Source organism: Vombatus ursinus, unplaced genomic scaffold, assembly GCF_900497805.2.
Source record: "Vombatus ursinus unplaced genomic scaffold, bare-nosed wombat genome assembly UNPS02014813.1, whole genome shotgun sequence".
Lineage (NCBI taxonomy): Eukaryota > Metazoa > Chordata > Mammalia > Diprotodontia > Vombatidae > Vombatus > Vombatus ursinus.
In genome coordinates this window covers 30,328,785-30,343,395 of record NW_020954591.1, presented here as the reverse complement: position 1 = coordinate 30,343,395, position 14,611 = coordinate 30,328,785, and positions in this window count along the sequence as shown.

The window sequence follows — 14,611 nt, the reverse complement described above, 5'->3', positions numbered from 1 at the left end:
TCTCTCTCTCTCTCTCTCTCTCTCTCTCTCTCTCTCTCTCTCTCTCTGTCATTCTCCTCATCCAAAAATTCTATCAAGAAAAATAAGAGGTCATTCTAGTATGATCTGTTCTTCATGAATCCACATAGGCATTTGACATTCAGTAATTCCCTTTTTCTAGATGTTAACTAACCAGAATCAAAGTTCACTCACTTGCAGTTTTCTTTCATTTCCTTTCACCCTTCTTTTGTCCTACAATACTTCTCTCATTAGCCACATTTTTTTTTAGCGATCGCTGACTTTGGCTCAGTAACTACATCAACCAGTTTTTGTTTTTTCAGCAGAGAAGTAAATAGGGCAAGATGACCAGAGCTTTGATCCCATTGTACCAAACTGTATAAAAACTTTAAATAATGATTTTTTTTTTTTGGTTAGGCAATAGGGTTAAGTGACTTGTCCAGGGTCATGCAGGTAGTAAGTGTTATGTGTCTGAGGTCGGATTTCAACTCAGGTCCTCCTGAATCCAGGGCCGGTGCTCTATCCACTGAGCCACCCAGCTGCCCCTTAAATAATGATTTTTGAAAATTGAGAAAGTTTAAACTTTGTTACATTTATATGTGACAAGTTTCTTTGCTTCAACTACATAGAAATTACTTAGAAGGAATTATTAAGTAAACTAAAAAGCTTCCTGATGATGTGTTTCCTCTCCTCTCCTCCTTTTGCAGCTGTATACTGGGTGAACTCCTCCCCCATTCTATTTCTTCCTTGTTCCTTTGGTAGGAATCTTCCTCAGCAAGAACCTTGAAATATCTAAACCCCAGGTTCCCCAGATTCTCTGTCTCTCTTCCATAAGGTGATATCCCAGTGTCTCTCCCACTTCATTGGCTTGATGACTAAAAATCTCTACCCTTGCCAGTAATTTTAAAATGCATTCAATGTTGCTTGTTCCCAGTGTCCAATCTGTTAGCTATGTATCTTTTCAGTATACTGGGATGTAGTTTTTCTTGGTTTGGTGACTTGAATTCATCAAAATCAGCTCACTGCTCTCTTAGTATCTTTCTATTTATTTGGATATCAATTCACTGTTTGTCATTTTCTTCTGTCTTTTCTATTCCAAAGAGCAAAGAAAGCAGAAGCAAAATAAGAGTTGAGTAGCTCTGCCTTCTCCTAATCAACCGTTGTCATCATCTGATCCACCATAGAACTGTGCTATTGTCCCTTTTTTGATCCTTCCTTTTTCTCTCATACAGAATTAATTAAAAAAAACTATTATCACCATTTTGTTATCCTTAGCTTTCCTTGCTAACCTCAGTTCATTCTTATCTTTAGCAGTCCTGACAATATTCTTACAGTGACTATGCCACACTTTTGCATTCATCTCTTGTCATCTTCCCTTGAAAAAACCTAAGTTGGTCAAGAAATTCCCTGTGCATTCACACTGGTTTCTTTAGACCGCTTCTTCATATTCCCCCTCATTGAAATTGCTTGACTTTTTGTCTTCAGAATTTCTTTGTTGGGAGTGCTCCATTCCACCTTGAAATGACTCCTCAAATAGAATTTTAGTCCATGGGAGGAGGAGAAAGAGGGAGTCTTTAGATACAACCCTATATGGGTCACTTATCTTTGCTTTTTCTTCCCTTCCCATGTCCACAGACTCTAGCTTTAATCTAACCATCTTGCAAATGAACAAAAATAAGGGCTACAAGAACTGGATAAAGAATATAAATGAATTAAATATAAATCCTTTTCTGTTACTAGAAAAATGATTCATACTGAATGACTGCAACATATTTACAAATTCTAAAAGGAGATATAGGAAGGGAATTTGGAGATAAGGCACCTGACAAAGTGAGCTAGTACCTAATGTTATCATTCTTCTTAGGTCCCCTCCAAGCCACCTGATAAACATTTGGCAACATTTTGGTCATGATTACATAGGGAGTTGAGGGAAATCTACTGTCACTTTTGTCTCTACCTCCTTACTGCTCCATAACCTGTAAGCCCAATAGATAAGTTTGCACAAACAAAACTTGTCATTTCCTATGTTCCTGAATGCTCAGCTAGAAGGTTGGGGGTGGGGTGGGATAGAGGAGAACGGCAATATCCTCTTTACCCAGATCCTTGGCAAGCACTTCTGCATAGCTCCATTCAGTCACCTGTTTGGTTCAGGCATTCAGATTCTTGATCCAGAGATCAACACATTGCTCAATGACAAAACAGCTGAGCCCTGTGACTTTCTGACCTTGGCATATGACCTTGAGCTTTGCTTTTTGTTTTTTACACCTCCACTTAGATGACATGGGCAACCCTTTCCAATCATGAATAGCTCTTCCAATTAGACTGTGACGAGCCTGGTGGTTATTGAGAGAGGGAGTACTTGCAGTGAATACAGAACATATAGACTCTTTATGTTTTTAGTAGAAGCTCTCAAAGCACTTTCAGCCAAATGTTCTACTCTCACCCTTGGCATTGTGCTAATTTGTGCTATTGGATAATGCAGTGATATGAAGGATGTTGTTCAGTGAGAGCAGATATGTTTCAGCACATGGTCTCAGAGTCCTTGCGCGACAATCTCAGTGACTGGGCAGGAGGATCACAGTCTAGGGAGACATGGCACTCCTGTACTGCCTGGGAGCTCAGAAATCTTAGTTTTATTCTCAACTCAGTACCAACACATGGTATATCCCTCTATGGCCTCTATGCCTCATCTTAACAAACTATATAATGGAGATGATGACAGTTGACTCTAGTGCCTTTTGAACCTGTGGAAATGAAAGGACTGGGGATAAATATGATTGTTAGGCTGTTCTTTCATATTAGCACAATGATAAAATAAAAAATAACTTTGGTGGTCTAATACTCAGGAAACAGAAAACCTAACAGTGAATTTCCTGATTTCATGGATTTTTCCGCTATTATATTAAATGGAATGAAATCTAACAGTGATAACCTGATCCAAGTTTCTAGAGATCAATGGTCAGTTGCACTAATTAATAATTCAGTTCTCATTACACACACACACACACACACACACACACACACACACACAGAAAGAGAGAGAGAGAGAGAGAGAGAGAGAGAGAGAGAGAGCTTTGTGTATCTCTAGAGAGGAAACAGTACTTTGGAATGTTCCATCCCTGGCATATGTCACACTCTAGTCCTAAGTCAGCTATGATCTTTGTTAATGAAACTCACCAGATATCTCCACCACTTATCTGATTAGCTATATCCTTCCACCTGCTAATGAGACTACATCATCCCAAATCTATTACAAACCAATACTTTTTTCATCTAGGGATCTTCACTGGTGGTAGTCAGTAAAGCTGGCAGGCTGAACTCCACTTAATAAGTAGAGTTTTGTTTGGAAGAGTAAGAAAAGGAGGTATTTAATGAGAAGCATCAAATATGTAGAGTATCAGTACAAGTTTCTAGCTCATTAGAAACAAACGTATAAAAATTACTCCTATAAAATGGTAATAGAATTCTTAACAACCATCTTGAAGATGTAAGGTTTCTGATAAGATAAATGTTTCTGAAAGAATATAGACAATGGAGATTTCTTCAGGTCCCAGTTGGGCCTACTTTGACATATGTTACCTACCACCTCTGAAAGGAAGAGAGACAGAGGGACAGAGACAGAGACAGAGACAGAGAGACAGAGAAAGAGACAGAGACAGAGAGAGAGACAGAGACAGACAGACACAGAGACAGAGACACAGAGACACAGAGACACAGAGAGAGATTCCTTCAACGGAAGAAATCAGTTTTTAATTAATCTGCACTATTCATGACAGAAAGCTGCTTTCTCCATCTTGTCAATCTAATTTGTTCATAGTGTTAACAGATTTAAGAGTAGCTAGGTGGCACAGTGGATAGAGTGCAGGGCCTGGAGTGGGGAAGACTCATAACTAAGTTCAATCTGGCCTCAGACACTTACTGGCTGTGTGACCCTGGCAAGTCACTTGATCTTGTTTGCCTTAGTTTCCTCATGTGTAAAATAAAGCTGGAGAAGGAAATGCAAACCACTTCACTATCTCTGCCAAGAAAAGCCCAAATGGGGTCATGAACAGTCAAACAACTGAAACAACTGAACAACAATAAATCACAGATTTATAGCTGAAAGGGACTCCAGAGGTCATCTAGTCTAACCCAGTTACTTTACAGATAAAGAAACTTGGGCCTAGAGAGATTAGGTGCCCAAGGCTGTGCATGTAATAAATAGTGGCGCTGGATTTTGATCCCAAGTCTCCCCTCTAATTCCAAATGCAATGTTCCCTGCAATATGCCATGCCTCCTTCTTGATTGCCACAGTTTTTAATCAAGGGGGTCCTGCCCTTCTCATAAACAAAAAGGTGCCCTATCAACCTGGTCCATCTTCTCTTTCTTAAGACCTATAGAGCCAGAGAGAAAGTAGGACATTACTGCCATTCTCCATCCCTTCCAGCACCATTCCAAAGAGTTAAAAATAGTTAAATGGGTTATCAACTGTTAAATATTATATTCTCAAAGATGGTTAAACAGATAGGCTCCTAACACAGTGCCTGGCCTATAGGAAACACTTATGAAATGCTCTGTCTATTTGTCTGTCTGTGTCTGCCTACCTGTCTGTCTGCAGTCTATCGATCCATCCATTCTTCTTCCTTCCTTCCTCCTTTTCTTTCTTTCTTTCTTTCTTTCTTCCTTCCTTTCTTTCTTTCTTTTATCCATCTATCTATTTAACTATCTATCACCTTCACTAAGGAAGGTTTGAGTTAATTTCAACTCTATTTAAGACAAGTTAATTCACCTCTCTGGTCTTCATCTTTTTCACCTATAAAAGATAAGGAGGTTGGATTAGACGATCCCAGAGATCCTTTGCAGAGCTCTATTCTATGATAGTAGGAACAATTGCAGTGTTCAGTCCTTAATTCTGTCAATTAGAAGAAAACACATAGTAAGAAGTAATCTTCTGCAGAAGATGGAATGTGCATTGTAAGATTTCCCAACTCCAAAGCTACTGAAGCATACCATCTGAAAACAAGCTTAATGATAATGGTTGACATTTTTGTAACATTTTAACATTAGAAAGCAAATTATCCCCTTTATGAGTTGCAGTAGCCAGTGCCTATCTCATATGAGGTAAGTAATAACAATAGAAGCTAGCATTTGCATAGCACTTTAAGGCTTGCCAAGCACTTTACAAGTATTATCTCATTTTATCCTCATAACAACACTGGGAGGCAGGTGCTACTGTTATCCCTTTCTTGGTGGTGTTGTTGTTTGTCCTTCATTTTCAAAGATGATCAATGATGTCATGGGGTGATGTCTTCACCTGCACCTGAATTGGATTTAAGTAAGGCAGGGTTTCTCAAAGTTGTCAGCCTCACTCTCTCTTCCAGAGTCATGGAAGTCCAGTGGCAGGAGAAAAGTCAAGACTACTGGCAACCACGTGGGATGCAGTGGATGACCTTGGCTTCTTCAGTGTCTGACCAAACTCTTTTGCTCCATGGCACCTGCATCAGCCACCTTCATGGCCACTGGAACAAACTATTCTCATCTCCCTATCCCCATGGGGGAAGTCTTCACAGGCTTGGGTCCACATTCCCCTAACTCACCAATGAATTTAAGTCCTGTGGGTTACCCTCCACCTGGTTTAGCCCATTCGCTGAGACAGTTTTAGTGGGGTGCAGCACCTGTGCCTACTACAGCTTCTTGGAGCCACAGGTGAGAGTTGGGGGACAGGTAGACACCAAAGGTGGATGAACAGCCCTGAAAAGGGCTCAGCAAGCCCTTACACTGGAGGTGCTCCTAAATACCCCAGACTGTGGCAGACAGAAGTTAAATGACTTACTTGCCCAAGGTCAAATAGCTAGGAAATGTCTGAGGTCATATTTGAACTAAGGTCTTTCTGATTCCAGGTTCAGCACTCTAGCCACTATACCACCTAATTGCTGACATTTAGTAATAATTATCTCTATTTTACAGATGAAGAAAATGAAACTCAGAGATCTTAAGTGATTTGTCAACAGGCACACAGCTAATAAGTTTCAGAAGCAGATTGCTTACATAGGTCTTTCATGATTCTGGATTCTTTCTATTACACAGTAAATGCAATATATAGACCTTTTAAATATCACTCCGTTCACAGAAAGGAGCCTAATGCTAAAAGGGATAGGGAAAAATCATTTTTTACCCAAATGAAAACAGTTATATCAACTGTCAAAGGATGCTTGAAAAGAGTAAGTAGGAAAATAATTTTATTTTAACAAACCTGCTACTATATATGTATGAAAAAATACATTTTCCAAATGGGAGTATTAGCACCTATATTACAAGCCCCTATAGCTTGGGGCAGAAAACAAACCATGGCATAAATATAAAGACTCAAATCACCTTCTGAAATGATGTGTAATGATGTCTCATTTTTATAAGGATGTGGTAGTTTAGAGGGGTAGAGAAAGATCTTTTATTTAGTATAAATTAGGAAAATATAAGTACAAACAGAAGCTCTGGACCACAAAATAAATTGTAGTCTTGTTTTGAGGATTTTAGAGCTGTAGAGCACTGAAATCCCTCAGCACAATTGCGTATGACTGTTTTATAGCTAAAAAGGCAAAACTTAAAAAAAAAATATTTGGGGGCAGCTAGGTGGCACAGTGGATCAAGCATAGGCCCTGGAGTTAGGAGGACCTGAGTTTAAATCCAGTCTCAGACACATAACACTCACCAAGTGTGACTAGCTGTGTGACACTGGGCAAGTCACTTAACTCCAACTGCCTCACCAAAAAAAAAAAAAAAAATTGGAGTCAGGTGTGATTTCATTTTTAATAATATTTTATTTTTCCCCAATTACATGTTAAGACAATTTTTAGCCTTCATTTTTATGAGACTTTGAATTCCAAATTCTTCTCCCTTCCTTCCTCCCCTCCCCCATCCTCTTCCTAAAATAATAGGCTATTTGCTATTGGTTAGACATGTGCTATCATGTAAGACATATTTCCATTTTCATCACAGTTGTGAAAGAAGAAACAGATTAAAAGGGGGAAAAACACAAAAAAGAATAAAGAAAGTGATAAAATTATGCTTCGATTTGCATTCAGAGTCCACCATTTATCTGAATGTGGCTAGCATTTTCCTTCATGAGTCCTTTGTACTTGTCTTGGATCACTGTGTTGCTAAGAAAAGTTGAGTCATTCATAGTTGATCATCACACAGTGTTGCTGATACTGTGTGCAATGTTTTCCTGATTCAGTTCACTTCACTTTGCATTAGTTTGCACAGATCTTTTTTTTTTTTATAAATCAAGTTTTTCTGAGACCATCCTTCTCATTATTTCTTATAGCATGTCTTTTTTTTTTTGCACAAATCAGGTTTTTCTGAGACCATCCTTCTCATCATTTCTTTCTCTTTTTCTTTTCTTTTTTTATTAATTTATTTTTAGTTTTCAACTTCACTTCCATAAGCTTTTGAGTTTTAAATTTTCTCCCCCTCCCTCCCCACCTCCCTCACTAAGATGGCATGCAATCTGATATAGGCTCTACATATACATTCCTATTAAACATATTTTCACGTTAGTCTTGTTGTAAGAAAAATTAGAACCAGTAGGAGGAACCACAAGAAAGAAGAAACAAAACAAAACAGAAGAAAAAAAGAGGAAATAGTATGCTTCGATCTGCATTCAAACTCCATAGTTCTTTCTCTGGATGTGGATAGCATTTTCCATCATTAGATTTTTGGAGATGTCTTAGATCCTTGTATTGTTGAAAAGAGCTAAGTCTATCAAAGTTAGTCATCGCATAACATGGCTGTTACTGTGTACAACGTTCTCCTGGTTCTCCTTACTTCACTCAGCATCAGACCATAGAAGTCTTTCCAGGTTTTTCTGAAGTCTGCCTGCTCATCATTTCTTATTGCACAATAGTATTCCATTATATTCATATACCACAGCTTGTTCAGCCATTCCCCAATTGATGGGCACCCCCTCAATTTCCAATTCTTTGCCACCACAAAAAGAACTGCTATAAATATTTTTGCACATGTAGGTCCTTTTCCCTTTTTATGATCTCTTTGGAATACAGACCTAGTAGTGTTATTGCTGGATCAAAAGGCATGTTGAATTAAAGTTTGGTTGCTCTTTGGGAATAGTTCCAAATTGCTCTCAGAATGGTTGGATCTGTTCACAACTCCACCAACAGTGTATTAGTGTTCCAATTTTCCCACATCTTCTCTAACATTTATCATTTTTCTTTTTTGTCATATTAGCCACTCTGATAGGTGTGAGGTTGATACCTCAGAGCCATTTTAATTTGCATTTCTCTAATAAAAAGTGATTTAGAGCACTTCTTCATATGCCTATGGATAGCTTTGATTTCTTCATCTGAAAGCTGCCTGTTTATATTCTTTGACTATTTATCAATTGGGGAATGGCTTGTATTCTTATAAATTTGCCTCATTTCTCAATATATATTTGAGAAATGAGGCCTTTACCAGAGATACTTTCCCAGCTTTCTGCTTTCCTTCTAATCTTGGTTACATTGGTTTTGTTTGTGCGAAAGCTTTTTAATTTAATATAATTAGAATTATCTATTTTACATTTTGTAATGCTCTCTCTCTCTTGCTTGGTCATGAACCTGTAGCTCATTTAACTTCTTTAAGAATTTGGATACTGTGTCACTTAGTGCATATATGTTTAGTGTTGATATGACTTCATTGTCTATGGTACCTTTTAGCAAGATGCAATTTTCTTCCTTATCTCTTTTAATTAAGTCTATTTTTGCCTTTGCTTTGTCTGAGATCAGGATTGCTACCCCTGCTTTTTTTTTCTTACTTCAGCTAAAGCATAATAGCTTCTGCTCCACCTCCTTACCTTTACTCTGTGTGTGTCTCTCTGCTTCAGGCATGTTTCTTGTAAACAACATATTGTAGGATCCTGGATTTTGATCCACTTTGCCATCTACTTCTGTTTTATGGGAGAGTTCATCCCATTCACATTCATAGTTATGATTACTAACTGTGTATTTCCCTCCATCTTATTTTTCTTCCAGTTTGCCCTCTCTCTCCTTTCACTCTTTTCATTCTCAACAGTGTTTTGCTTCTATCTACCACCTCACCTCTGCCCTCTCTTCTGTTAGTCCCTGCGCCTTCTTTATTTAATCTCCTCCCCTCCTACTTTATTGTCAGGTAAGACAGATTTCTATATTCAACCGAGTGTGTATATTATTCCCTCTTTGAGCCAATACTGTTGAGGGTAAAGTTCAAGTGATGCCTATCACCAGCCTTCCCATCTTTCCTCCTCTGTAATAGGTTTTTTTTGTATTTCATGTGAAATCATTTACTCCATTCTACCTCTCCCTTCCTTCTGCACCCAGGGCACTCCTCTTTCTTATGCCTTAATTATTTTTTATGTCATTCTCTCAAATTCACCTTATACCCGTCTAAGTATATTCCTTCTAACTGTACTGTTAATGGCATAATTTTTAAGAATTGTAAGTATCATCTTCCCACATAGGGATGTAAACCATTCAGCTCCACTGAATCCCTTATGTTTTCTTCTCTTTTTTTGCCTTTTTAGGATTCTCTTGGGTTTTGATATTGAAGATCAAATTTTTTGTTCAATTCTGGTCTTCCCCTTATGAAAGCTTGAAATCCTTCTATTTCATTGAATAACCATGCTTCCCTCGAAGTATTATGCTCAATTTCTCTGGGTAGGTGATTCTTGGTCGTAGTCCTAGCTCCTTTGCCTCTAGGAATATCATGTTCCATGACCTCTGATCCTTTAATGTTGCAGCTGCTAAGTCCTGTGAAATCCTGATTGTGGCTCCCCGATATTTGAATTGTTTCTTTCTGGCCACTTGCAGTATTTTTAACTTGATCTATCAATAGTTCTATAATTTGGCTGTAATATTCCTTGGAGTTTTTATTTGGGGATTCTTTCTTTCTTTCTTTCTTTTTTTTTTTTTTTTAGGCAATAGGGGTTAAGTGACTTGCCCATGGTCACATAGCTAGTGTGTGTCAAGTGTTTGGTCTGAGGCCGGATTTGAACTCAGGTCCTCCTGACTTCAGGGCCGGTGCTCTATCCACTGCACCACCTAGCTGCCACTTGGGATTCTTTCAATGCCTATTTTGCCTTCTGGTTCCAGGACATCAGGGCAGTTTTCCTTGATAATTTCTTGAAACATGCTGTCCAGGTCCTCCTTTTGATTATGGCTAACAGGTCATCCAGTGATTCTGACATTGTCTCTCCTGGATCTATTTTCCATGTCAGTTGTTTTTCCAAAGAGATATTTTATATTTTCTTCTTTTTTTTTATTCTTTTGAATTTGTTTGATTGATTCTTGATGTTTCATAGGGTCATTAGCTTCCACATGCCCAATTCTAACTTTTTAAAAAGTTGTTTTCCTCTGTTACCTTTTTTACTTTGTTTTCCATTTAACCAATTATACTTTTTAAGGAGTTGTTTTCTTTGGTGGATTTTTTTATTTCCTTTTCCATTTGGCCAGTTCTACTTTTTAAGTAGCTATTTTCTTTTTACAAACTGTTGATTCTTTTTTTCATAATTCTCTTGCATAACTCTCACTTCTTTTCCCAATTTTTCTTCTCCCATCTCTTATATGATTTTTAAGCTCCTTTTTGAACTCTTCCATGCATTCTTTCTGGGCTTGGGACCACTTCCTGTTTTTGTTTGGGGCTTTGCCTATAGGTGTTTTGACATTGTTGTCCTCTTCAGAGTTTGTGTCTTGAACTTCTCTGTCACTAATAATATATATAACTTTCTAAAAGATTGCTTCACCTTATCTTTTTGCTGGTTCTGCTGTTCCAAAATTTGTTTTGGGGCACTATTTTATGGTTGTTTGCAGGTTAATATCAACAGCTGTAATTTTAATAGGACTATAAATTTCATAAGGAAAATTTGGTGCATCATTACCTTTTAAGTGAAAGGTGAATCACTAAATACAAGGAAGCTCCCATTTAAACCTTTGGAGGCTAATGATAAGAAGAATCTATGATGAATACTGAATGTAGAGTTGGGATAGAAAAGTTGTGCTGTTGGAATGGTGACAGCTAGAAGCAGTTACATGACTGAAGGCTTGAACTAAATGATTCTTGATTGATGGGAGAAAAAACAACATATCACTGGTCAAGTGTTTCAGTGACAGCTATTGCCCCGTGGCATCACAGAGTTGGAGAAAAATGAAGCTCCTCATCTGTATCTCTTGCTTTCTGCTGCCAACTCTTGTTTGAGGGGGGAAAAAAGGAGAGAAGGAAACAGGCTTTGCAGGTGCTTTATAGCCTGGTGAGCTAATTTGTCTGCCTTGCTTAAAGAGTTGAGCTGAGCTATGTTGTTGTAAGCTCTATTATAATTGGACAATGCAGCATTCATGTGAGTAAATAAATAACTGGCTTGCCTGGTTTGTATATAGCCCAAAGACAACCAGTCTGTTAAATTTTGCAACTCTCCTGCTTAAAGAAAACTGCTATTCACATTAAAAGTAACTTTTTCTAAACACTCTTCTAAGAGTGATTGTGAGTTAAGAGAATGTATAGATACTACCTTCCAGCATAGAAGAAAAGATTTGCCCAGTTAAAGAGCAATCTGAACCAACAGACGAACAGTAAGCAGAGAGATAAAAATCTTGTGGTACCAATGTTCCTGAATGAACTCATGACATCAAAGCCTATAATCTAGAATAATGAGTTACACTTAGCTTATGAGGGAGGGTTTTCCTCCCTCAAATGCTTCTTTTCCATGTTCCTATAAGTGTATTCTTATAGAATAATATCCCTAACAGAGAGCACTAGTGGTAGAAGAATGTGACCCAAATTTATATATGGATTGTGATGTATTTTATTATTTATGCATTTGCTTTAATATATGAATATATATGATTATACTAGCATATCTTTTGCCTTATTGATAGTTAAGATCTAAAAGTATCATTATTATGGCTGGTTGTGTAAATAGAAAGGCATTAGTAGGACATGCAAAAGAGCTAGAATGATGAGTAAGGGGAGAATATTTTACCTCAATAAGATTGTTCATAGAACTTGAAAGAATATGAGTGTAACCAAATAGCAATCATCTTTATCTGGGAACCTCTTCCTGCTAGTGTAAGAGCAATTAGAGTGAGCTAACTAGCTCAGATTATCAATTAGGTGCCCATGTATAACCAATATCTGATTGTTTACCCTCTCAGAGAGGAGGAATGGGAGGGAGAGATAAAATTTGGAACTCAAAACTTTTTTTAAAAAAAGCTTAAAATTGTTTTAACAGGTAATCTGGGGGAAAATAAAATATATATCAAAAAAGTTAGGCGTCAACATGGCCTGTGGAAGGGTTGACATTATAGGGCAAACTACATCCAGGCCTCTATACCTTGAGGGATACAACCCCGATGTCACCAGTGCAATTACACAGAGTTAACAAAACTGAACTTGGCATTCAGATCTAATAAACTTAAATCATTCCTGGAGACAAGACACTATTTTCCTGGCTCAATAGCCTCAAGTCCAAAGCATGATAGGAAAGGGTTCTGTTGAAGTCATGAAAATAACCAAGCCACATATATTTTTTTCATACTCAGAATTACCACTAAGATATTGGCCATGCAGGTATTATGATATTGTGGAAAGAATACTGGCCTCCAGAGACTTGGGCCTTGGGCAAGAAATTTAACCTCTCTGATTCTGTTTTCTATTTTTGAATGTAAATTTGTTAAGCTCCCACTATGTGCCCAGTGCTAGTGATACAGACAAAAATGAAACAATTTCTGCTCCTATTGTGAAGAAAAAAATATATACGCAGACATATACATATGTATAAACATAAACATATGGGTGTATATAAAATGTGTATATATTTACATATATTATAGATAATATATGAATATGATACATATGTAAATAGATCTTATATACAAAGTAATTTTGGGAAAGGAACAAAATTAGCAGCTATGGTGCTCAAGAAGGCCATTATGTAGATGTTAATACTTGAGTGGAGCTTTACAAGGAGTGAGGGATTCTAAGAGGCAGATGCCAGGCATGAAGGATTGCCTGTGCCCAGGCATGGAGACAATGTACTGTACACGGGAACAAGCAGGCCAGGTTGGCTGGAATGGAGAGTTCATAAATGGGACTAATGTGTAATAAATCTGGAGAGGGAGGCCAGATTGTAAAGGTCTTTAAATGCCAAGCAGAAGACTTTGCATTTTATCATTAATAAAATGGGGATAATAACACTCCCACAGAGATAATGTCAGACTCAAATGAGATAATAATAATAATGTCTTATCTTTTTATGGTTCTTCAAGGTTTACAAAGCACTTTCTGATCATTATCCTGCTGGATTCTGACAACAAGCTTTTTAAGCTGGGAATAGTCACTCACATTTATGCTTTATGATTTGCAAAATGATTTCCACACAACAAAGCCATGATTAGGTAGTAGAAATGTAATTACCCCCATTTTACAGATAAGAAAACTGAGGCCCTGAGAGATTATGATGGTCACATAACAAGTAAGTGACTGAATCTAGATTTGAGCCCAAAATTCTTGAGTCCAAATCGAGAGAAAGGTGTATCTTTATCTCCATTGGTTATTCAGAAAGGCTCAAGGGATTTGTACAAGGTCACAGGGCTTTCAACCGCAGCCTTTCATTCACACTGTTATTGCTAATCACCATGCTGCCCCCGCCGTGTGCTAATGTAGCTGAAGTACCTTGGCACCTTAAATTACCCAAATGTGAATTACAATAGCTATACTGTGAAGTTAGCATTTAGCCATCTCTCCTAAGCCTCCCTCTCCTCTTCCCTCCCCATCCCTAGGGTAGCATCTTAACTTTATATTATTCTATCAGATTTGCTCTCCCCAAGCCTGTGATGCCAGTCATAAACCTGGATAATTAAAAGTTCACAACATGCAACAGGCACACCTGACCTCTCTCCATTGTTCCTGCCTTAAATTAAATTGCCGCTGGACATTGTGCCTGGTGAGAAATCATTCATTGCCAGTAGGTGGCACCATTGGCCACTAGAGGAAAGAACACTTGACTAAACCAGGGATTCCGCATCTGGTGAGCATCTGGCTGGGATTTTCTCAAGGAAATTAGCAATACATTCCATGTAATTTAGGAGATTGTAGGTTCCCATTGCCTACTCAGTATGAAAGGGAAAGGAAAATCCTGAGAAGGAAAGAAATTTGCCAAAGGGTCTTTCAGCAACAAAAAGTAAGCTAGATTTAGAGTCAATGTACCTAGCTCTGAATCCTGACTGACACTTCCTAGCTATAGGACATTGGGCAAATCTCTTAACCTCTCTGGCCTCAGTTTCCTCATCTGCAAAATGAGAGGGTTGGACTAGATGACCTCTACGGCCCATGCAGCTCTAAGTCTATGGTCCTATGAAACCAAGGTCATCTAAGTGTGCAGTACAATTCCTTAGAGCACTAATCCCAGGAGGGGATGGGGAGAGGGGGGATGAGGGGCAGTGTGTAAGAGAGGAAGAGGAAGAAGAGGAAGAGAGAGAGGGAGGGGAGAGGGAGAGGGGAAGGGCAAAGGATGCAGAGGGAGAAGGAGAGGGAGGGAGAGAAGAAGGAGAGGGAGGAGGTAGAGGGAAGGAGAGAAAGAGAGGGAGGGACAAGGAGAAGCAGAGAGAGGGGC